We start from the raw sequence: 26906 nt of genomic DNA, 5'->3' as shown, positions 1-26906 counted from the left end.
ACGTTTTTGCTCTCACTCTCTCATACTGGTCACCGGAAGTTCAATATTGCACCTCATGGCAAAGAACTCTCTGAGGATCTGAAAAAAAGAATTCTTGCTCTACATAAAGATGGCCTAGGCTATAAGAGGATTGCCAAGGCCCTGAAACTGAGCTGCAACACGGTGGCCAGGGCAATAACAGGATTAACAGGAAATGTTCCACTCAGAACAGGCCTTGCCATGGTCGACCAAAGACGTTAAGTGCACCTGCTCAGCATTATATCCAGAGGTTGTCTTTGGAAAATAGACGTATGAGTGCTGCCAGCATTGCTGCAAAGGTTGAAGGGGTGGGGGGGTCAGCCTGTAAGTGCTCAGACCATACGCCACACAATGCATCAAATTTATCTGCATGGCTGTAGTATCCAGAAGGAAGCCTCTTCTAAAGATGATGCACAAGAAAGCCCGCAAACAGCTTGCTGAAGACAAGCAGACTAAGGACATGAATTACTGGAACAGTGTCCTGTGGTCTGATAAGACCAAGATAAACTTAGTTGGTTTAGATGATGTCAAGCGTATGTTGTGGCAACCAGATGAGTGCAAAGACAAGTGTGTCCTGCCTATAGTCAAGCATGGTGGTGGGAGTGTCATGGTCTGGGGCTGAAGGAGTGCTGCCGACACTGGGGAGTTACAGTTCATTGAGAGAACCATGAATGCCAACATGTACTGTGACATACTGAAGCAGAGCATGATCCCCACCCTTTGGAGACTGGGCCGCAGGGCATTATTCCAACATGATAAAAACCCCAAACACACCTCCAAGATGACCCCTGCCTTGCTAAAGAAGCTGAGGGTAAAGGTGATTGACTGGCCAAGCATGTATCCAGACCTAAACCCTATTGAGCATCTGTGGGGCATCCTCAAATGGAAGGTGGAGGAGCGCAAGGTCTCTAACCTCCACCAGCTCCGTGATGTCATCATGGAGGAATGGAAGAGGAATCTAGTGGCAACCTGTGAAGCTCTGGTGACCACCATGCCCAAGAGGGTTAAGGCAGTGCTGCAAAATAATGGTGGCCATACAAAATATTGACACTTTGGGCCCAATTTGGACATTTTAACTTGGAGGTGTACTCACTTTTTTTGCCAGCGGTTTAGGCAGTAATGACTGTGTTGAGTTATTTTGAAGGGAGAGCAAATTTACACCATTATGCAAGCTGTACACTCACTACTTTAAATTGTAGCAAAGTGTCTTTTCTTTAGTGTTGTAACATAAAAAGATATAATAAAATATTTACAAAAATGTGAGGAGTGTACTCACTTTTGTGAGATACTGTATATATATATATATATATTTATACATACCGTATTTTCCGGCGTATAAGACGACTGGGCGTATAAGATGACCCCCAACTCCAGTTAAAATATAGAGTTTGGGATATACTTGCCGTATAAGACTACCCCTTCAATGCAATGTCTATAATTGAGAATATTTTTATATGTGTGAGTGGTTCCTGCGCTATCTGGGGTAGTATAGGTTCCCTTCTTATTGCAGCACCACGGTACTGGTACCAGGATCCAGTTAATACAGAGTTAAAAGTGGGGGTGTGTGGCGCGCTACAGAAGTGAAATGGGATAAGAAGTAATAAATGTGGTTTAGGAGTGTAATACATGTGCTAGGTGATAGTAAAATAAAGTGCTATTTATTTGATTGGTGTCGTATTCTTTTAGCTGGGGGTGTGTTCAAGCTTCAAACTGATCATGCTGACGTAAAAAAATATATAAATACTGTATTGAACTCTATAACGTACTGAACAGATATTCCAACTAAAAGTGCTGAGTGCTTTCAATATGTAAACCAACAGATAAATAAATAAGTATTCCAATTGATATAATGTAAAAACAATTATTCCAAACCATAAGGTGCTAAGTGCTTTCACTCTTCATTAAATATACCAAAACAATAAAATATATAAATTCTTAAAGTGCAGTGTCCATGAATGTCCGTTTAATTTAATCCACAAAAGGGAGAAATTCAACCAAGTGTCTTCAACTTAAACAACAAGGTGCTTCCGTGCAAACAAACGTGCTATGACTTGCTCCTCCACCAGGTGTCACCTCTAGGTGCTCTAAACTCTCACCTTAGTAAGGTATAATATACGCCTGTATATATATATTGGTCTCCGGAGTGGTGAACAACGGCTTGTGCTATCTCCAATCTCCTATTCTTGCTCCCGGTATACTTGCTGGGTACGTTCTAGGGTGCTTTTATTTATGGGGTCCTTAACTCCTGTCTCGACCTCGGGCTCATTAAACACAGAGTACCATCATGGTGCAGTATGTAAAAACAGTTTATTCATAAAAAAGCAGTTGCACTTACATTTAAAAAGTTTCTTATGCGCATGGAAATTGTTTGATTAGCGTTGGGAGAACTTCGCTCCGATCCTTAACGTCACTTCCGGTGTCTGGCGGCTCCTCCTACGTGTTACGTCACGTGACTTCCTCAGGGAGTGGCCTATACTGGATGTGACATTATATTTATATTGGTCGGGCCGGAAGTATCGCCGCGGCCATTTTGAAGGAACTTGTGAATGTAATTCCGGCGGAAGTTCTCAATCCGCCATATTGCTCCTTATTCCGAGCATGTTTACACTCATTTTTACTCTTTGTTTACCCCGGAAGTGAGGTTGTGAACCGTATTTTCTATATGACAATGTACATATACTGCGTACACAAAAGAACCAAAGTATCCAAAACTTCATATTCACGCGGGTTGATATATTCATTTTTACGAAACACACAGGAGAAATCTCATACAAAAAGGAATTAAAATTATTTTAAGTCTTCTTTAATTTTTCTTATTTACCTTAATAAAACCTTAAAATATGTGAGAGAGGGGATACTGTTAATTTTTACTATCACCTAGCACATGTATTACACTCCTAAACCACACTTATTACTTCTTATCCCATTTCACTTCTGTAGCGCGCCACACACCCCCACTTTTAACTCTATAATTGAGAATACCCTTAGAAGATACAAAAAAACGAAAAAGACTGTCCACTCAATACAATTCCTTTCGAATGTCTAAGCAGTATAGAATTAGCCACCACAACAGATGTTGAAAGCCTTTCAATATTTTTTGGGAATCACTATTTCCTGCAAATATTATCAGGATAATTAGGGAACCACAAATGTTCATGTAAAACAGTATTGCTCTTTTTATGATCCAGACAATCTATCCAGTTTATGAATCTCCAGAAACTGAACATGACTACATGATTATAATTCAGTACCTTAAAAATGTTTATGGTTAGCCTTATTTGTGAATTGTGAATAGCATGAATCATGCAATTCATGACAGTTAATTTAAAAGGAAGTCTTATATGATCAATACCTTAGCATTTTTTAGCATTAGATACCGTAGGTCTCCTTGTCAGTCGGTATCCCTGCCGCAAATACGCATGCGCCGGATCTTCTCGCGCATGCGCACCTACACAGCTTTACAGCGGGCCTCAGGAGCGAGACGCAGGGACACAGGGACGCGGAGAAGAAGGTAGGATACAAGGGCAGGCGGGTCAGACGGGTGAAAAAGGCTTGTAGGCATGTTTTCCCGACACATCAACGTTCTCTCCATACCCCGGGCATAGCGCAGATGTTTTTGAGCCACCACCCCCTCCACCGCATATTCTACAGTTCGGTGTATAAGACGATACCCGGCGTATAAGACGACCCCCGACTTTTGAGAAGATTTCCAGGGGTTAAAAAGTCATCTTATACGCCGGAAAATACGGTACATATATACACAAGAACAGTACATATGGGGAAACAAGCAGAGACATAAATTGTAAAAGAATAAGGTAAAATAAAATTTTAAAAAATGGGACCTAGCTGTAATAGGTAGGGGAATTATTTTAGAATGGGAATAGTAGAGCCTCAGCCTAAACTGTGTCAGGGTTTTAATGCTCCTATGTATTAATCAATGACTGGTCATGATTAGTGTTGAGAGAACACGGACTGTATTATTCGGGTCCGTACCGGATAATTGGATTTTTGCTACCCGGACACGGACCCGAAAACTTTACTGTATGTTCGGTTTTAAAATCCGTGTTCGGTAATTTTATTTCCTGTTTTGTATGTAATGGCGCGCTTTTAATGGCAGGCTTTCAACAGCCAATCAACAAGTGTTTAACTGGTGTGCTTTAAGCCATCCCAGCCATGCCTACAAATGTATTAGTAGCTGTGATTGGCCATCTGAAGCATGTGACCCATGTCTTTATAAGTTCGAGAGACACAGCGCGGTGCGTCATTCTGCTGTAGTGTAGGGAGAGAGCACACATCATACGTGCTGGCTGCTGCTGATTAGGGACAGACAGTGAAAAATTGTGCCCGAAAAGAATGTAGGGACAGGTCGGAGTGTAGGCAGGGAAAGATATTTGAGCATTTTAGGGACAGGCTGGAGAGATTAGGCAGGGACAGAACAATCGTCCGTTAGCGATCTACATAGATTTTGCTGTGTGGGGGGTGGTGCAGTGAACAATCTTTTTGCCCTCACTTGAGCCCATTGAGGAGGAGGAGGAGGGAGCAAAAAATATATTTTTATCAGTCTGTTGTGTGCAGCGTTCAGCTATATTTTACTACAGATTGCTGTTGTAATCTGCTATTTAAAAATTACAAAGTTAAAGGGGAATTTTTTTTTCCCTTTATAGCCTGCTGCTGAGCTGACCGTGACATAAAACATAAGACACTGCTGTGTTCACATGTGCTATTGAAAAATCACCAATTTTATATACTTTTTTCTATTCCACTATTCAATATACACCCTTTTGGGTTAAAAAAAATTAAATTGTGGCATAGTCTGTACTAATCTGCTATTTAAAAATTACAAAGTTAAAGGGGAATTTTTTTTTTCTCCCTTCATAGCCTGCTGCTGAGCTGACCGTGACATAAAACATAAGACACTGCTGTGTTCACATGTGCTATTGAAAAATCACCAATTTTATATACTTTTTTCTATTCCACTATTCAATATACACCCTTTTGGGTTAAAAAAATTAAATTGTGGCATAGTCTGTATCGGTACGTGTGAGATACACCTTCCAAATTTTTGGGGCGCATCTTCCACCGCCGAGGATTGCAGGGTGCTTCAGTTTGCCTCCTGTTCTGAACTCCTCCTACTCCTCATCCTGCCTTTAGGGTACAAAAAATTGTAATCGGGGCCTAGTCTGGGTTTGTACGTGTGAGATAAACCTTTTTATATCATATTTTCTATTCCGCTATTCAATCTACACCCTTTGGGGTAAAAATAATTAAATTGCGGCATAGTCTGTATCGGTATGTGTGAGATACACCTTCCAAATTTTTGGGGCGCATCTTCCACCGCCCAGGATTGCAGGGTGCTTCAGTTTGCCTCCTGTTCCGAACTCCTCCTACTCCTCATCCTGCCTTTAGGGTACAAAAAATTGTAATCGGGGCCTAGTCTGGGTTTGTACGTGTGAGATACACCTTTTTATATCATATTTTCTATTCCGCTATTCAATCTACACCCTTGGGGGTAAAAAGAATTAAATTGCAGCATAGTCTGTATCGGTACGTTTGAGATGCACCTTCCAAATTTTTGGGGCGCATCTTCCACCGCCGAGGATTGCAGGGTGCTTCAGTTTGCCTCCTGTTCCGAACTCCTCCTACTCCTCATCCTCATCCTGCCTTTAGGGTACAAAAAATTTTAATCGGGGCCTAGTCTGGGTTTGTACGTGTGAGATACACCTTTTTATATCATATTTTCTATTCCGCTATTCAATCTACACCCTTTTGGGGTAAAAAGAATTAAATTGCGGCATAGTCTGTATCGGTACGTGTGAGATACACCTTTCCAATTTTTTGGGCGCATCTTACACCGCAGAGGATTGCAGGGTGCTTCAGTTTGCCTCCTGTTTCGAACTCCTCCTACTCCTGCCTTTAGGGTACAAAAAATTGTAATCGGGGCCTAGTCTGGGTTTGTACGTGTGAGATACACCTTTTTATATCATATTTTCTATTCTGCTATTCAATCTACACCCTTTGGGGTAAAAAGAATTAAATTGCGGCATAGTCTGTATCTTTACGTGTGAGATACACCTTCCAAATTTTTGGGGCGCATCTTCCACCACCGAGGATTGCAGGGTGCTTCAGTTTGCGTCCTGTTCCGAACTCCTCCTACTCCTCATCCTGCCTTTAGGGTACAAAAAATTGTAATCGGGGCCTAGTCTGGGTTTGTACGTGTGAGATACACCTTTTTATATCATATTTTCTATTCCGCTATTCAATATACACCCTTTTTGGGTAAAAAGAATTAAATTGCGGCATAGTCTGTATCTTTACGTGTGAGATACACCTTCCAAATTTTTGGGGCGCATCTTCCACCGTCGAGGACTGCAGGGTGCTTCAGTTTCCCTCCTGTTCCGAACTCCTCCTACTCCTCATCCTCATCCTGCCTTTAGGGTACAAAAAATTGTACTCGGGGCCTAGTCTGGGTTTGTACGTGTGAGATAAACCTTTTTATATCATATTTTCTATTCTGCTATTCAATATACACCCTTTTGGGGTAAAAAAAATTAAATTGCGGCATAGTCTGTATCGGTACGTGTGAGATACACCTTTCCAATTTTTTGGGCGCATCTTACACCGCAGAGGATTGCAGGGTGCTTCAGTTTGCCTCCTGTTTCGAACTCCTCCTACTCCTCATCCTGCCTTTAGGGTACAAAAAATTGTAATCGGGGCCTAGTCTGGGTTTGTACGTGTGAGATACACCTTTTTATATCATATTTTCTATTCCGCTATTCAATCTACACCCTTTGGGGTAAAAAGAATTAAATTGCGGCATAGTCTGTATCTTTACGTGTGAGATACACCTTCCAAGTTTTTGGGGCGCATCTTCCACCGCCGAGGATTGCAGGGTGCTTCAGTTTGCGTCCTGTTCCGAACTCCTCCTACTCCTCATCCTGCCTTTAGGGTACAAAAAATTGTAATCGGGGCCTAGTCTGGGTTTGTACGTGTGAGATACACCTTTTTATATCATATTTTCTATTCCGCTATTCAATATACACCCTTTTGGGGTAAAAAGAATTAAATTGCGGAATAGTCTGTATCGGTACATGTGAGATACACCTTTCCAATTTTTTGGGCGCATCTTACACCACCGAGGATTGCAGGGTGCTTCAGTTTGCCTCCTGTTCCGAACTCCTCCTACTCTTTATCCTTATCCTTCCTTTAGGGTACAAAAAATTGTACTCGGGGCCTAGTCTGGGTTTGTACGTGTGAGATAAACCTTTTTATATCATATTTTCTATTCCGCTATTCAATCTACACCCTTTTGGGGTAAAAAAAATTAGATTAGGGCATAGTCTGTATCGGTACGTGTGAGATACACCTTTTTATATACTTTTTTCTATTCCACTATTCAATATATACCCTTTTGGGGTGAAAAAAATTAAATTGCGGCATAGTCTGTATCGGTACGTGTGAGATACACCTTTTAAATTTGTTTGATGCATCTTCCACCGCCGAGGATTGCAGGGCGCTTCAGTTTGCCTCCTGTTCCGAACTCCTCCTACTCCTCTTCCTCATCCTCATCCTCCCTTTAGTGTACAAAAAATTGTAATCGGGGCCTAGTCTGTGTTTGTACGTGTGAGATAAACCGTTTTATAAAAAATTTTCTATTCCGCTATTCAATATACACCCTTTTGGGGTAAAAAAATTAAATTGCTGCATAGTCTGTATCGGTACGTGTGAGATACACCTTTTAAATTTGTTTGGTGCATCTTCCACCGCAGAGGATTGCAGGGCGCTTCAGTTTGCCTCCTGTTCTGATCTCCTCCTACTCCTCTTCCTCATGCTCATTCTCCCTTTAGGGTACAAAAAATTGTAATCGGGGCCTAGTCTGTGTTTGTACGTGTGAGATACACCGTTTTATAAATTTTTTTCTATTCCGCTATTCAATATACACCCTTTTGGGGTAAAAAAATTAAATTGCGGCATAGTCTGTGTTTGTACGTGTGAGATACACCTTTTTATATCATATTTTCTATTCTGCTATTCAATCTACACCCTTTTGGGGTAAAAAAAAAATAAATTGCAGCATAGTCTGTATCGGTACGTGTGAGATACACCTTTTCAATTTTTTTGGCGCATCTCCATCCACCACCAAGGATTGCAGGGCGCTTCAGTTTACATCCTGTTCCTAACTCCTCCTACTCCGCTTCCTCATCCTCTACCGCCTCCTCATCCGGTCAGCGTAACACCTTCACCACCAAATTCAGCAAAGCCAGGGGTAAACGACAGCAGGCAGTTTTAAAACTTGCATGTTTGGGGGGAAAATCCCACACCGCGCATGAGTTGTGGAGGAGCATGGAACAGCAGACCGATGAGTTGTTGGTGCCAGCAAGCCTCAAGCCCGGCATGGTGGTGTGCGATAACGGGGGAAATCTCATAGCAGCTCTGGGCCTAGCCGGTTTGAAGCACATCCCTTGCCTGGCGCATGTGCTCAATTTGGTGGTGCAGAGGTTCCTTCAAAATTACCCCGATATGTCAGAGCTGCTGCAGAAAGTGCAGGCCGTCTGTGTGCACTTTCGGCGTTCTCACCCTGCTGCTGCTCGCCTGTCAGCGCTGCAGCGTAACTTCAGCCTTCCCTCTCACCGCCTCATATGTGATGTGCCCACAAGGTGGAACTCCACCTTGCACATGCTGGAAAGACTGTGCGAGCAGCAGCAGGCCATAGTGGAGTTTCAGCTGCAGCACGCACGCGTGACTCGCTCTGCGGAACAGCACCACTTCACCACCAATAACTGGGCCTTCATGCGAGACCTGTGTGCTTTGTTGCGCTGTTTTGAGTACTCCACCAACATGGCCAGTGCCAATGACGCCATTGTCAGCTTAACTATCCCACTTCTATGCCTCCTTGAAAAAGCGCATTGGGCGATGATGGAAGAGGATGTGGCACAGGAGGAGGAGGAGGAAGAGGGATCATTTCCATGGCTTTTAGGGCAGTCATTCACAAGTGGCTCCGAGGGTGGGTTCCTGCACCCACAAACGCCAGGTACACAATTGTCCAGCAGGGGCACAGTTCTGGAGGATGAGGAGGAGGAGGAAATGGAGGAGATGGAGGAGGAGATGGAACCATGTTCACAGCAGTGTGGCTCCCAGGCCAGCTCATGGCCATCACTGGTGCGTGGCTGGGGGGGATACAGAAGTCACAGACGATACACCTCCCACAAAGGACAGCCTTTCGTTGCCTCTGGGCAGCCTGGCACACATGAGCGATTACATGCTGCAGTGTCTCCACAACGACCGCCGAGTTGCCCACATTCTAACTTGTGCTGATTACTGGGTGGCCACGCTGCTGGATCCCCCTTACAAGGACAACGTACCATCCTTAATTCACTCACTGGAGCATGATCGCAAGATGTGCGAGTACAAGCGCACGCTGGTAGACGCGATGCTACTGACATTCCCACCTGACAGCGGGGCCACAGTGGAATCACAAGGCCAGGGCAGAGGAGGAGGAGGAAGAGGTCGCCAACGCAGCAAGGGCACCCCCAGCACCTCAGAAGAACCCTTCAACTTCTAGGTCTCCAAATTGGGCACATGGCCTGAGCTTGCCCTTTACGCCTTGGATGTGCTGGCGTGCCCTGCAGCCAGTGTATTATCTGAACGTGTATTTAGCACGGCTGGGGGCGTTATCACAGACAAGCGCAGCCACCTGTCCAGAGACAATGTGGACAAGCTCACGTTCATTAAAATGAACCAGGCATGGATCCCACAGGACTTTTCCGTTCCTTGTGCAGAATAGAGATGGATACCGACCTTACCCAGCCATTGTTCTATTTTTGATCTTTCTCACTCTTTTGGGGTGTACCCTCATTTAAAATGACTGAAAAAAAGCAGTGTTGGCTACCTCGTGCCCCTCCACCGCCGCTTCCACCTACACCGCCACATCCACTGCCACCTCAACCTCCCTCCTACTCCATATGGGTCTCGTCCTTCACAGATGAAGAAAATTGTTTTATTTTTCTGTTTTTTTTGTTGTTTTAAGTTATTTCCCTATCCACATTTGTTTGCAGAGCACTTGCCATGCTCTTAACTACATTTTGCTGCCATTTGCAGCACTCTAGCCCTTTCCATTGGTGTTTTAGAGCCATTTTAGTGCCTGAAAGTTCGGGTCCCCATTGACTTCAATGGGGTTCGGTGTCCGGGTAAAGTTCGGAAAAAGTCCGGGACACAGACCTGGACTTTTTTTTCAAGTTCGGCCGAACCCGCCGAACACGGACATCCAGGTGTCCGCTCAGCCCTAGTCATGATAATATACATCTTAGGGACACTCCAAAAGAAGAACAGAAGAGGATATATGCAAAATGATCTTATGAGGATATATCATTCAAAGTAACGTCTTAATTTCCAACTCTGTATTTAGTCCGCCAGGAGAGAGAACATCTAAGGAATAAATCCAGTATGTTTCCCTTTGACATAACATGCAGAATTGCTCCGCAGAGGGAAGATCTCTGGGCATGGCCTCAATGACCCAAACTTTTAAACCTGAAGTTGCCTTGTTGTGATGTTCCAGGAAATGTTTGGGCACACTATGTATGTCTTTGCCCTCGGTAAAATGTGGTGGCGCTCAATAAACCACCTGCGTAAGGGCCTTATAGTTCAACCAACATAGAAGAGGCTGTTGGGCAATACACTACATGGTCAAATGAGCAAAAGTAAAATTCTCTGGTGGAGTAAGTTTTGCCCTTGACACAAAATTCCTTTTGTCCATGCTGGATGAATTGACAGGTCTTACAGAGGGGTTTTTGGTTCATTTCAGTTATAACTAGGAGGTGGGGAGAGAGTGTCCTGGTGGCAGAGGCTTTTTTTTTTTTTTTTTTTTTTTGATTATAAACGTTTATTGAATGTAAATGAATACAAAAATATATATGCATTGTCAATGATAAAATATCAGTATTACAAGAGCAGTATGAACATCTCATGTCTATAATAATGAGAAATATAAACAGTAACCAACTGGAGAGTATAAAGTTAAGAATATGTTAACATCGTCATAGAGAAGGCATTTCAGGTCTGACAGGTAGAGATAAGGTAGGATTTTACCTGTTAAGCCATGTGAAAACATGTGTGATAGAGCTAATACTTCTAAAAAAGTAACAGAAAACGACTTTATAATGGGATAATGTAGATAGAAACAAGATCTTTTTTTAAGCTTGCTGGATGCCAACTTACTTTTTATGCTAGGAGCCTTCCTCTACTTAAACCTGGGTCTATCAGATAAAGTGGGTAGTAGATGCTGGTTCTGTTGGAGTAAGAGCCAATGTTTCCATATGATGTTCTTCATCTGCCTATGGCGTGAATGGAACTAGGTAGTGAACTGTATCTCATTATTGTCAGTCTGGGAGCAGGCTGGCTCGGCTGCGCAAAACAACATACAGCTCTACTGCGGTCGCATGCATAGTGCTGGGGGGGGGGGGGGGCGAGCGCGCGCTGCCGGCGGCGTACTCCTGCCCCCACTAGGCAGTGGGGATGCCGATGCACAGGGCCGGTGGCGGCGACTGCCGGCGTCCATTCGCGATCGCTCCCCGCTGTAAACACAGCTGACTGTTCTTCTCTCTGAAATTATCACAGAGCGCCTTGGATCCTCCTTTATAGGATCACAGGTCTCTATGATCATTTCACAAGTCCATCTCCCATACAGTTAATAAACACTCCCCTAGGTTCACACGTAACCCTTTGATCACCCCTAGGTTAACCCCTTCCCTGCCAATGTCAATATTACAGTAACAGTGCATATTTTTAGCACTGATTACTGAAGTAATGTCAATGGTCCCCCCAAAAGTATCAAAAATGTCAGTTAGGGGTCCGATCTGTCTGCCGCAATGTCGCAGTCCTGTTAAAAATCGCAGATTGCCACTATTACTAGTAAAAAAATAAAAAAAAAATAATAAAAATGACATAAATCTTTCCCTTAGTTTGTAGACGCGATAACTTTTGTGCAAACCAATCAAAATATGCTTATTGCAATTTTTTTACTGAAAATATGTATCAGAATACAAATTGGCCTAAAAGGATGACAAATTTAGATTTTTACATTTTTTTTTGGGAATCTTATATAACAGAATGTGAAAAATATTGTTTTTTTTTTTTTTTTTCAGAATTATCGCTCTTTTTTTGTTTATAGCGCAAAAAAACAAAATCACAGAGGTGATAAAATACCACCAAAAGAAAGCTCTATTTGTGGGGAAAAAAGGATATCAAGTTTATGTTGGTACAGTGTTGCATGACCATGCAATTTTCCATTAAAATAACGCAGTGCCAAATCACAAAAATGGCCTGGTCATTAAGGGGGCAAATCCTTATGGTCCAGAACTGGTTAATATCCCACCCAACATTTATTCCTAGTGGGTTATGGATTTTCAACTGATAAATCCAGCATGTCTCACACCGCGATATCTCCCTTACATCTTTCTCGGGGATTCGGTGCGGGACCCCAGATCTGGTAGAGGAGGACAGAAGGCTTTACTGTGTGTGGAGACTCATGGATGAAGCCCTACCAGGTGTTTACATACTGTGTTGTGTTTGGTGAGTCCCTGTACAAATACATATTTGGCTTCATTTTTTGGAAATTACCCGGATTATTATATATATAGTTATGAGGATGACTGGTACCAGGATAGAATAATTTTACTATAAAAAAAAGGGGGGGGCTTATTACCTGTGATTTGATTTTGTGGCCATTTGTATACATCTGTTTAACTCTTAATGTTGTATGAGGCCCCCACACTTACCAAATACAGTACATACATTATACTGGCAATACGGCTTTAATTTTTTCTCCCAGCTTACATCTCTTTGTAGCAACTGTATTTTTACAGAACTACGGAAAATATGTCGAGCCCCCACATAAAGGGATAGTGGCACTCCCAACTACTGATACTCTGTTGGATTTATTATTGCTGTTTTGTTGTGAATATTACTGTTTACCTGAACAGGGGCTACTATCCTTAGCGAGACATAGGTGCAAATATGCTACTGTACATTTTTGAGTTTAAACTAATTTTATGATTTTAAATGTGCATTAATAAAATTTTATATCTTTTATTAACATGAGTGTCATGTGCTCATAAAGTCCATGGACTGGGGTCCATAATGAATCCTTCTTGTCTCATATGAATAGGACGTGGCACTGTTGTATGGTTGTATGTTTTAAATCGACGAGTACCCACAGTACCACCCAGTGTTTCTTGTTGCCTACCTATTACTGTGTCTCCTATATTTATTGTGACAGTGTAGCATCTTACACATGCCATGGCATGCCTGTAAAATATACAGTAGGGGAGCTTTGTGGAAAGAGCATAAAGATTTGATTTCATGTTATTAATACATTTTTGCTGTCAAACGACAAAATATGAAATTTCCAAAAAAAGGGAACTGTATTTTGACAGTTCTTTAGCTGTTATAATTTTGTAGTTCAAGGACAATGACATAACCCTTGTACAACAATTCATATATACACCATCATGGCGACAAATTTACATTGGAAAAGTAAATATTGTCATAAGGTACCACATCCCTAATTGAATACAAAGGGTATCGAACATTGGGGCATTGGTTGGGATTTTAAAGGTACCGTTCTAATATAACCAATATGACACAAGAATTAGTGTGTTCACTTGTTTAAAAAAGAAAGAATATATAACTTTATTAAGTGTACATAATCCCACAATGGGATGCACAATCATATATCAACAGACATGGTGACTGACAGAAATTTTTTTAAAAAATAACATGTAATAAAAATGTGCCAAAATGGCCAACACCATTATATCAACATGTGGTCACAGCCTTGTTTGCGTGGGTGGACTCTCCAAGAGGCTGCTGCCGGCCTAGATACCCTAGCCGATAGACAAACCTCTAGTGTATCCAACTTCCACTACCCGACATGTTTCACGGTGTGAACCGCTTCCTCAGGGGTATAAGGAGTTAACAGTGACCAACTATAGAGATAACATGAGAAAGAACAGTCATTAACATTATAGTTCAACGATTCATGCTCAAATATCATATGATTAAATCATTATGAATATCCGTGTATGTCAAGAATGGAGTCTTGGGCCATAGACCCCTCCATCTTCTGACATTTGCACGTCATTTATTCAATCATAAATTGTCTTGAGTACTTACATAGATCACAAGAAAGTATTATTACCACTGACATGTAGGCCGAAGAACGTGCGATATTCCTAGGTAATGAGACTGATGTATCGAAGCATCCAAGATGCATGTGCTGGGTGCCGACTATTGTCCCCCAGGCGGGTATGGACGATCACAACTAGCAGTTAGCCATGCCTAAAATGGTATAGGGTATAGTCTGTACTAGTGAATCAACATAAATAAATCGGATGTAGATGGATATAATATCTAGGTTAATTTACATTACTATTAGAGATAGACATATGTTCACTTAATGAATAGCTAGTATTTGCCATATATTGTTGTCTTAAGTAGAGTAATTCTATGGTAATCGATGGAAACAAAAGCAACATCTGAATATCTTAATACCCACCAAAATAAAGGCTAGCAGGCAACGCACTGGTCAGATGATGGAGATGGCGAGGTTAGATATATATGAAGCAAAAGGACATCTTTGTATATGAATAAAAAGTGTCCCGTTGTCTTTGGGTCTCCCAGGGATCCCCTGGATATCTGTGGAGGTATATATATATTGATATCAGATAATGGAGGCATGTTTGACACAGCCTAACCAATCCTCTTCCGTGATAAAAAGCCATACAATTACCCAAAGAATCAAACAACTATAGAGTAGGTAAAAAACGGGGGTACAAGGTCTGTAGCAGCCTGTGTTAATTCCCCTATAAATACAGCGTGGTAAACGCCATTACCTTTCCTAGTGCATGTGTCCAGCCTCCATCGTCTGCGTCATGACCATGCCTTGCTGCTGCTTTTATGAGTGTCGTCAACCCCATCGTCAGTGTCGGGCGACGCGCGGCGCACTGACGTCACGGGGTCCGATGTACAACCACGCACCTGCGTCGGTAGACGCGGTGCGCAGCTGTGAGGAACACGGGCGGTACCGCCTATCAGTGGTTGCCTAGCCAACCGACACGCCGGGACACAGCATCCGCTGTGAGGAGGAAACGGCGTCACACGGTGGGCGGTCCGTCCAAGTAAACAAAGGGGCGTGTGACTGATGAGTCATCACGAGCCTCTGTACATCGCATACCCGCCTGTGGGACTCTACAGGCAATCCAATGCACTAAATCCAAGGATGGTCTCAAATCCTACCAGGGGATAATTGCATGCCATATATCGGACCACATGTCAGGGTTCACATCTCTGTAATTATAAAAAACAATAAGATGGATACAATTATAATGATTTGTATGAATACATTATTAGTTGTGTAGCCCTGCACAACAGAGTATACAAAGTGAGTACATTTATATATGCCAAGAACGTAGCCGCATAGGAACACAGTTCTCAGCGGAAATTCCGCTCCTGGCTAAACAATATATCCCATAGTTACAACTATGCATGGAGACATAAAGGAATACATAAAAACGCAAAAAAAGGACAACGTATGTAGAACAGACGGAGCGGTACCCAGAGAGAACACAAGGGGCATCTCAAAGTAAATGGAAAGGAGGGAAACACAAAAGGAAGATAAATGAAAGGCCCCTCAACAGGATCTATATCGGACATCGCCTGTGAGCACCTATATATCCACATCCATATGTGCCTGGTTACAGGCGTCACGATTTTCCCATTGCCCGAGTAGTAAATATGGTCTTGTATCCGGAGGCCAAACTCACTAATAGTTTTGCCTACATAAAAGGCTTTGCATTTACATGTCATTAAATAGATAATGCCCTGAGTAGTACAGTCAGCATATGTACGTATTTTGTGGCGGTCCCCATTAGGGAGAATAGTAAACTGACCTTCCTGAACCCAGGGGCAGCGAGCGCAATTGCCACATCTATATGTGCCCCTAGGGCCACTAGAGGGGATCTGTTTGTTCTCTCTATAATGGCTACATGTCAAGCGGTCTCTTAAAGAAGTTGCTCGTCTGTATACCATTTCTGGACGATCTTTTATGTATTTTGCTAAAGTTGGATTTTCTGTAAGTAAGTGCCAGTGTTTATTCACGATCGTTTTGAGTTGTAAAGAGTTGTCTGAAAATCTCGTTATCAGTCTCACTGTGGATTCTTCTGTTTTTGCTTTCTGCCTATATAGCAAATCCATCCTAGATTGGATTTTAACCCTATTATATGCTTTTCTGAGTGTTGTTTTCGAGTATCCACGTATTAATAAACGTTCTTGTAGTTTTTTTGCTTCAATTTTAAAGTCTATATCCTCAGTACAATTCCTGCGTATACGCAGGTATTGTGCATAGGGTATGCTTTTAATTAATGTATTGGGGTATGCACTCGTAGCATGTAATAGAGTGTTTCCTGCATTTGGTTTCCTATATAAACTAGTAGTGATTCTACCTGTTCTTCGGCCTACATGTCAGTGGTAATAATACTTTCTTGTGATCTATGTAAGTACTCAAGACAATTTATGATTGAATAAATGACGTGCAAATGTCAGAAGATGGAGGGGTCTATGGCCCAAGACTCCATTCTTGACATACACGGATATTCATAATGATTTAATCATATGATATTTGAGCATCAATCGTTGAACTATAATGTCAATGACTGTTCTTTCTCATGTTATCTCTATAGTTGGTCACTGTTAACTCCTTATACCCCTGAGGAAGCGGTTCACACCGCGAAACATGTCGGGTAGTGGAAGTTGGATACACTAGAGGTTTGTCTATCGGCTGGGGTATCTAGGCCGGCAGCAGCCTCTTGGAGAGTCCACCCACGCAAACAAGGCTGTGACCACATGTTGATATAATGGTGTTGGCCATTTTGGCACATTTTTATTACATGTTATTTTTTAAAAAAATTTCTGTCAGTCACCATGTCTGTTGATATATGATTGTGCATCCCATTGTGGGATTATGTACACTTAATAAAGTTATATATTCTTTCTTTTTTAAACAAGTGAACACACTAATTCTTGTGTCATATTGGTTATATTAGAACGGTACCTTTAAAATCCCAACCAATGCCCCAATGTTCGATACCCTTTGTATACACCATCATGTGCGAGCTGTGCTTAAAGCGTGATAGTTTATTCTACATCTGTCCAAAAACAAGGTTGGTAGGTGTAGTCAATCACAATCAGTCACATTACTGATCTACAGTTTATGTATATGTGTGTGAGCCTGTCTGTCTATAGCAGCCTTTTTTAACCTGGGTGCCTTCTGGGTAGTTCAGGGATGCTTTAGCGAAATGCCTAACAATTGCCCCAATTTGCCCAAAAATTGTCAACAACTCAAGTCTGTCTTTATGTTACACAAAGCCATAGTTTTTTTTTTTTTTTCATCTTCAGATATTTTATTGGGTAGAATTGGGTTAAATGTCATCACAAACAGCTAAGCATATGTAATACAGTGGAACAAAATGTACCACATAGGGGGAATTGCAGTAAAATTTACCATGTACAGCGCAGAACACAATATAAATCCCCTTGAGGGTTGCAAACAGAGCAAGGTTGATTAATAGCTGCAGGGCGATGACATCAACAACATTTAATGTGCAGTGGAAAAGAAAGAAAAATAAATGCCAACCTTCATCTGGTCCACCCTGGCTAAAGCCTGGGGGGTGTAAGGAGCCAAAGGGTGCTGGCTGAGTACACAGCATATGCCAGAGAATTAGAGGATATAGAAATAAAAAGAAGAGTAAAGGGTGAGAGCAGGAAAAAAGCTGTGGGTTTTTATTGTACAGCATTACAATCTTGGGCACTGTGAGGACCAGCCACTGGCATCCTAATTGGTGAATAAGGAGGACATCAGGAGCCTGCATCCTTGTTTGTCCTTCCCCTGCCTCTCTCTGCTAGCACTGGGGTCATGTTAAGTAAGGGATAAGAGAAAAACTGGAATACTAGTCAGTACCAGTGTGCAGCGGTGTAATTACCTCTAATGTTGGGCGTTCTACATGTGGCTAGTGTGAAAATATGTAAAACTATTATGTTAGTTTTTTACATTTTAGATTGGGGCGCCTTGAGATGTGCAGAATTTAAAAGGATGCCTAGACTGAAAAAAGGTTGAGAAACACTGGTCTTTATCCCCTCAGCTCCCATTTATTAATAGTCTCCATGATTCCTATAACGTTTCCAATACATATCTCAAGCCTACTATGATTTACCATAGCTTGAGATAAGAAATGCATATTCAAGTAAAATGCTTGGATATAAATAATATAATAGGGCTCAGTAAAAAGAGTATTCTGGAATTCAAAATGGAGACTTGATGACCTTTGATATAACTAGCTTCTCAAAGACAATATAACACAGATAATGTGCTAAAAATTCCGACTAGTAACACCTCTTGTAAAACTGGATGAATTGTAAAACATTATTTTGTTAATTCTTAGACTTCTGTGAAATGCAATTGTAGATGAGATCTAATAATGTGCCATTTCATTTTCAAAACATTTTAGTTTCCTTATAGTGTTTCAGTTTTTCCTACCTAGGTTAAATATCTTGGCCTCCAAGCTACACATATAAATGCAAGAATTGCACCCTTGTAAAGCTACAAAGATAGTGGTTAAGGAAAATGAAAGCAGCTCTGCCTTTGTTATCACAACACTACACTGTTAAATGTCCCAAGCTATCTTGTTTTAAGTAAAACAAGTCTTTAGAAACAGAGGTGACCCTAGAAGTGATAAGTGAGGAGGTTCACCTGAAAATCTGTTATCAGCTATTTGTGCCTGGTTCTGCTTCAGATTTCTCATTTCGATGTGACGGCAAGTTGAAAATTGGATAGATACTGAGTTAAATTCAAACAAGACTTTTTTCTTTTCAAGGACAACCCAAATGCTTTATCTTGAGAGGTCATATGAAAACATGCAAAGCTGGAAAAGTAGAAAAAAAAAACTTTAAACAAAATAATATATGCTAACAAGATTATAAAACAATGCATATTGCATCAGTTCTCTTTATAATATATTCTAAAAAGATAAAGCCACTATAATACAGTCATATATAGGCAATCCAACTCCTCAGGACCTCAATGGAAAAATATGATCTGTGCACATATTCCTTTTTCCACTTTTTTTTTTTTTAATTCTTTTAATTATGATAAGCAAACCTACAGCCAAAAACATATGCAGAGTCAAGTAATAACAACATTAGCACTCAGGCAAATAATTCATAAGGTACAGAATAATAGCATGCATCATATATCGTGCAATATATATATATATATATATATATATATATATATATATATATATATATATATATATATATATATATATATATATAGAAACCACCCTTAAATAAAAGCTCTGCAGGTGATAATATAGGAAAGTTCCCTTTCCCCATTTTTATTGAATGAGCTACACTCCAGTGTTGCAGACATATTGTACAGTATATTCCCAAATCCCATTTATTGCTGACAAATTTATCATTGTTTTGTATCCTTTTGGGAGAAACTGGACATGCTTAACCACCTACTGACCAGCCATTGTAGTTAAAAAGCTAGTAAGGACAGCTGCTGCACTGAAAGTTTTTTTATAAACATGCCTTTTCTCAGAGCGTGCACGTACACAATGTCAATGATCCCACCATCTTCAGATATCAAAGATCATAGGCAAAAGACACAGAGCCAACCAAAGTGACTCCCTGCCTTGTGATCACTGTGACTGTCAATCACAGCCATCACAAATGTAAACAGTACTACTGTTCACACTGGAGAGCCCGCATCTTCTCGTCACAATGAAGGTAGGGGAAGAAAGAAGGACTAGTGCAGGGTTCTAGGAGAAGAGAGAAGGAAACTAAGGAAGGCTGTATTTTGGGGGGGGGGGGTGGTTTAGGGTGCCACTGACTCCCCCACCAATGATTTTAGAATTGGTCTGAGCAGATGGGTTACAGTGCCACTGACCACCCATGAACGTGGAATAGCTTTTTTCTTTGGGGGTAGCCATTTTACATGTGATTGCAATGAAATTTTATCCTTCAGTGAACTTTCTTCCACTCATAATGAAAGATTTGAACTAGGTTTCAGTGGGTTACTTTTAAAGGCATACCTGTCAAAAATGTTTTCAAAATTAATTTGGGGGGGGCTTTGTGACTGCCGAGCAAGATGGCCGCATAGCTCATTAGCTCCAGTGTGTTCCCCGTTTCAGCAGCATCTACGCACATCCACACCTTCGTTGCAGACTCGTTTGACCCACCCTTGGACGTCTGAACACCCTCTCCCACACCCGGAGATGCGCAGGAGACTAATGCCTGCTATGCCGGTGAAAAAACTTTCTGATTTCTTTCCATCCGTACCCGCCGGTCTCTGCCAAAATGGCGGCGGAGACACTCCTTATAGCCGCACCGCCGACCCTCTAGCGGCGCCTGCGCACATCTGAGGGAGGAAGGGCTCGAACGGATGAACGGACCCGCGCTGCACAGTGACTGCTCACTGCCCGGAGACTGTCACTCTCCTCCATCTGGGGTCTCCTCACCATCTACTCCTTCCACACAGAGCCCGGCTATATCAAAGCAACCATCATCTCCCTGCCAACTACCCGCTATGGAGGTGAGCATTGAGCAACCTACCTCTGCCACTACACTAGCGCCTGACCTCTTCTCCACATTTCACACTACAGGCCAGCCAGTGTCGGACACAACACTTAAAGAAATGTTATCAACTCTCCATATCTCAATACAAGCTAACATACTGTCTTCCATCTCACACTGTCAGAGGGAGATTCATGACATGGGATACAGAGTTAATATTGTGGAAAACAAGAGTGAATTCACTTCCTCTTACAACTCTATGGTAGACTCCCACACCTCCTAGCAAGAGGAATTGCATCGCATAACGGCCAAGCTCCCTGACCTCGAGGACAGATCGCGCCAAAATAACCTAAAAATAAGGGGCATCCCAGAATCTGTTCAATCTCACCAATTACCACACTATGTGCGAGACCTGTTTACAGCAGTGCTGCCTAATTCAACTTCTGCAGACTTAACGGTAGATAGGATTCACCGTATTCCCAAACCGTCCTTTCTACCACATGAAATCCCCCGTGATGTTTTAAGTTCATTTTTTCCAGGTGAAAGAGAAGATTTTAGAATCCTTTCGCCGTAAAGAACATCTTCCAGAACAAGCGGCTACGTTACAAATCCTCCCTGACTACTCATAATACACGTTACAGCTCAGGCGCAACCTTAACCCCATCACCAAGGCCCTGCGAAACAACAAGATAATTTATAAATGGAAGTACCCAGCCAAGTTATGCGTGACACACCAAGGTACGTCATCTACCATCTCCAAGCTGGATGAAGGCCTGCGTCTCCTCTGCCAATGGGGTATCGTTCCTGACCTTATTCGCTCACCACCCTATTCTGCGGCTCCTCCACCCATTCATGTCCAACCGGACTGGCAAGTCATCTCCAGAAGATCCAGAAACCCTCCCCGCTGATTCCAACTGAAGCACCATCGTTTGGCCGTGTTCACCTGCCCTGATGCTGCCTATGAGTACTTTCCACCATACTCTACTCCCCAATGGCTCTGCATCGCTCTCTTTCTCCTGCCAATATGCGGTTGAACTTCCTATCCTTGAATGTTAGGGGCTTAAACCACCCCACTAAGCGATATTCCCTATGGAAGGAGGCTGTTAATGCCAAAGCAGATATCCTGGCAGTCCAAGAAACCCATTTCCAGAAAGATCATGCACCCCGCTGTTCTCATAACAGCTATCTTCATGTTTTTTTTTGCTTCGGCCCCCCTTAAGAAACAAAGTGTTATGTTAGCAATCAAAGATTCTGTATCCTTCACCTCTTCACATGTTGTGGTGGATACAGACAGTAGCTTTTTGATTCTTGTATGTACCGTTAATAATTGCTCATATACTTTAGTAAATGTTTATGCGCCAAATAGACAACAACTGAGATTTTTACGTAGGTTGTGTGCTACATTTGCTAAAGTTAAGGTTGGTAAATTAATTCTTTGTGGGCACTTCAACCTGGTGGCGGACCACATCATGGACTCCTCCTCCAAGGACTTACATGATGTGTGGCGCTACCAGCACATTGAAGAACGTGATTACTCTTACTTCTCCCCTAGACATAATACCTATACCCGAATTGATATGTTCTTGGTCGATAAACAAATCTTACCCAATGTAATTGCTACGTCGATATCCTCTATCACATGGTCAGATCATGCATCCATACACATGTCCCTTACAGCAGGCTCTGACCACCCTTCGTCCTACATTTGGAGGTGTAAAAATTCTCTACTATCCAACCCGGACACCCTTGCTTTCCTTAAATCCCAGTTGCTTGACTTCCTAACACATAATGACACACCAGAGATAGACCCCCTCCCTTCTATGGAACACTCACAAGGCGTTTGCCAGAGGTGCCCTTATACAACTAGGCTCTAAAATGAAGAAGATATTTTCAACCACCCTAGACAGACCCTTATCTGAAATTCGCTCCCTTGACACATTAAATAAAAACGCTCCATCCCAAGCTCTCTCTTCTAAATTATCCTCGCTCAGAGCAGATTTGCGCAGATTACTATGCGATCGCCACGACAAGATGTTGGCACGTCTTAGTTTGAAATATTATGCCCTACATAATAAAGCCAGAAAATTCCTGGCAACAAAACTTAAAGCCAAGAAACCAAAACTAAAATAGATTTGATCTTCCACCCTCACACTGGGACAAAGTTGATGTACCCTCAAGCTATAGCAGACGCATTCGCGGACTACTATAGTTCATTATACAATCTCAAGGATGATCATGATACCCCACAACCCACAGATATCGACATTCAAAACTTTCTACAACGCTTATCTCTGCCCACTATTTCTCCCGACTCCCTAGCATTCCTTAATAGCCCTATTACCTCAATGGAAATTCACTGCACAATAAAGTCTCTTCCACTAAACAAATCCCCCGACTCTGATTGCTTAACTAATGAATATTATTGTTCCTTAACCACATAACGACCGCCCACCGCAGATATATTGCGGCAGGCAGCCACTGCTGGGCAAAGTGACGTAGGGGTACGTCAATCGCTCAGCCGCCTGTAGGGGGCGAGCGCACATCGCCGGTGGCACGCTCCCGCCCCCGCTCGTTCACAGGCATCCCCGATGTCCGCCGAGGCAGCTCCGATGTCCGCCGGTCACTCGCGATCTCCCGCAGGAGAGAGAGAAAGGCAGACAGCTGATGTAAACACAGCCGTCTGTCATTCTCCCTGATGTAAGTGCAGAGACGTTACGATCCTGCTATGTAGGATCGTATGTCTCTGTGGTTACATCACAAGCCACGCCCCCCCCCCCAGTTAGAATCATGCCCCTAGGGACACACTTAACCCCTTGATCACCAAAATTTAACCCCTTCCCTGCAGTGTCATTTTGACAGTAACAGTGCATTTTTATAGTACTGATTACTATAGTAATGTCACTGGTACTCTCAAAAGTGTCAAAAATGTCAGTTAGGGGTCCGATCTGTCTGCCACAATGTCGCAGTCCCGCAAAAAAAAAAAACGCAGATCGCCGCCATTACTAGTAAAAAAAAACCAAACAATAAAAATTACATAAATCTTTCCCGTAGTTAGTAAATGCAATAACTTTTGCGCAAACCAATCAAAATACGCGTACTGCAATTTTTTTTACCAAACATATGTAGCAGAAAACAAATTGGACTAAAATGTTAAAAAAAAAATTAGATTTTTACATTTTTTTTGAGAATTTCATATTAAAAAATGTGAAAAATATTATTTTTTCAAAATTGTCGCTTTTTTTGTTTATAGCACAAAAAATAAAGATCGCACAGGTGAACAAATACCCCCAAAAGAAAGCTCTATTTGTGGGAAAAAAAGACGTCAATTTTGTTTGGGTACAGCGTCGCACGACAGCGCAATTGTCCGTTACAGTCAAGCAGTGTCGAATCGCAAATTAGGGCCTGGTCTTTGAGCAGCCAAATCTTCCGGGGCTTAAGTGGTTAAAAGACACACTCACCCCTTATCTCCTCCGCCTCTTTTCCGGAACTGTTGACAAACAAAGGTTCCTGACAGAAATGCTACAAGCCCACGTCACTACCCTCCCTAAGCCCGGTAAACCTCCGAACACTCCTGCCAACTTCAGGCCGATCTCCCTACTAAACACTAACATGAAATTATACACAAAACTCTTTGCTAATAGGATTGCAAGTGTTCTCCCTACCCTGATTGGCCCTGACCAAACAAGGTTTGTTAAAGGTAGACAGGCCCCAGACGCTACCAGGAGGCTAGTTAATCTTATCCACCATGCAGAGCGCTCTCGAAAGCCTTCTCTACTTCTCTCTATTGATGCAGAGAAGGCGTTTGACTGCGTACACTGGGGCTACATGGAGGCGGTACTTGTCAAATTTTGATTTTCAGGTCCTATACTCTCAGCCATTTTGGCCTTGTACTCTTCCCCATCTGCTAAAGTTCTATCGTCAGGCATTCTATCCAAATCTTTCTCAATCACTAATGGCACACGGCAGGGCTGCCCTCTTTCACCACTGATTTTTAACCTCCTGATTGAACCTCTCGCAGAATCCATCCGTATACACCCTCTTATATCAGGTTTCAAATTCAAACACAACCACCACTCCATTAGTCTATTTGCAGACGATGTAATCTTAAGCCTTACTAACCCCATTTTGTCTCTCCCGAATGCTCACCAAATACTTCAAACCTTCAGTACAGAGTCCTACTATAAGGTAAACTTCACCAAATCTTTGAACATGGGTATACACCCTACCACACGTGCCCACTTGATGAATTTGCTGCCATATACCTGGACGGACCACAGCATCCCTTACCTGGGCATCAACCTAACATTTCCAACCTCTAACCTGATTTCGTCCAATCTGAAACCTCTCCTTGCCACAATATCTGAAGACATTCACAAACTCCACAAAACGGGATTGTCCTTGGCGGGCAGGATTGCCGCCTTCAAAATGGTGTGCCTTCCCAAAATCCTATATGCCTTTCATACGCTCCTGGCCCATATCCCCACGCACTATTTAAACAGCCTTTCCAAAACCCTACGATTATTTATTTGGCAGAAAAAGAGAGCCAGATGTAATTATGCCCATATCATCAAACATAAAACAGTGGGAGCTCTAGGACTTCCGGATATCTTTCGCCCTTGAGGAGTTGGTTCACACAACCCCCAAATCTCCCTTGGCAAAATATTGAATTGGCATTGTCCAAAACCGAGGACCTGTACCTCTTACTGTTGACCGACCTCTGGCGTCCCTTATGTTTACACTCGCTCCCCCTTCCCACTCAAGCCTCTGTCAAGGCTTGGCGGGTATCAATCGATAAACTCGATACCTCGGGACCATCTACCCCAATTGTGTTCCCCTTCAAAACTTTAGGAGTGCTGCTGCCCTGCATATCTATGGCCAAATTCATATCAGCTGGTACCACTCGATAAGCCAACTATACCACCAGCATTCCTTGAAAAATTTCTCCACTCTGCAAGCAGAATATAAACTACACAACACGACTATCTATGCCTACAATAGCATTTGCAGCTTTCTCTCAAAACACCTGCCACCAAACATTCAGCTTCCCACCTCTTTATGGCAATTCCTCACCTCACCTAACCCCTCCACTAAGGTAATTTCCTTTTTTTAATAACCTCCTCAATTGCAAACTCTCCAAGACTGCGCCCATGCTCAAATGGGAGGAGGAATTTCAAATGCCTTTCTCTGATACCCAGTGGAAATCAGCTCTACGTAGCACCTACCAGGTTTCAAGCTGTGTTACCCATTGGGAACAATCTCAAAAATCCTCACCATGTGGTATCTAACTCTCTACCGCTTATCGCTATTTATCAATCTCATAACCCGCTCTGCGGCCAAACTGGCACTATATTTCATGTTTTCTGCTCATGCAAAAGCCTTACCAGTTTCTGGAGAAAGGTATTTGAAATCCTCTCTGACACCACTGGCATAATACTTGTTCCCAACCCAGCCTTGGCTCTCCTTTCTCTAGGTATTGATAATATTCACCCTAATATGAGAATGGTTACTACCCATATTTTGTTAGCAGCCAAAACCGTAATCGCAAGGCACAGGAAACAATCCAACCCACCTTCCCACTCGGAAGTATTATGTCTTGTCAACACACAATTTTCATATGAAAAAGCATACTCATATTCTATATCTAAAAGTGCACAGCTCCACGCCCGCTGGCAACCCTGGCTTACTAGCAAGTACTATACTTCCCCCTATTGACACTCATGGATGCTGATCTATTTATATTGACCCCATTACCATTGACTATACCGAAGTCCCTTATATGCTAGTTTTGTACCTTGCCTTCCAATTTATAGTATAACGTTCTAATTGCTACACTAAGCTTATACCATCTTAGATTTCTTGTTCTTGCTATGTGACATGTGCTATCTGATATCAACTAATTATACATATTTTGACATGTACAACGGTATTTTTTTTTTTGTTTTTGTGCTCCAAACATTATTGTTGGTTTATTATGTTGTTATTCTTTGAAAATCAATAAAAATGATTAAAAACAAAATTAATTTGGGTACAGTGTTGAATGCCATATAATTGTCAGTCAAACTATCACAGCACTGAAAATTTAAAAAATGGTCTGGAAAGGAGGGGGTCTAACATGCTGGTGGGTAGATTATCACAAAAATAATACAAATGGCACTTATATGTGCTTAAACTTCAATCTGTATAAATCATATCACAAGCTCATTAGAAGTAAAGAATTTAAAAAGTCCAGCCTTGCAGCTCATTTAAACACAGAGGAAGTATTC

This window comes from Pelophylax lessonae (genome assembly GCF_965119305.1).
Source record: "Pelophylax lessonae genome assembly, chromosome: 1".
NCBI classification, from domain to species: Eukaryota; Metazoa; Chordata; class Amphibia; order Anura; family Ranidae; genus Pelophylax; species Pelophylax lessonae.
Note: the sequence above shows the minus strand (reverse complement) of the source record.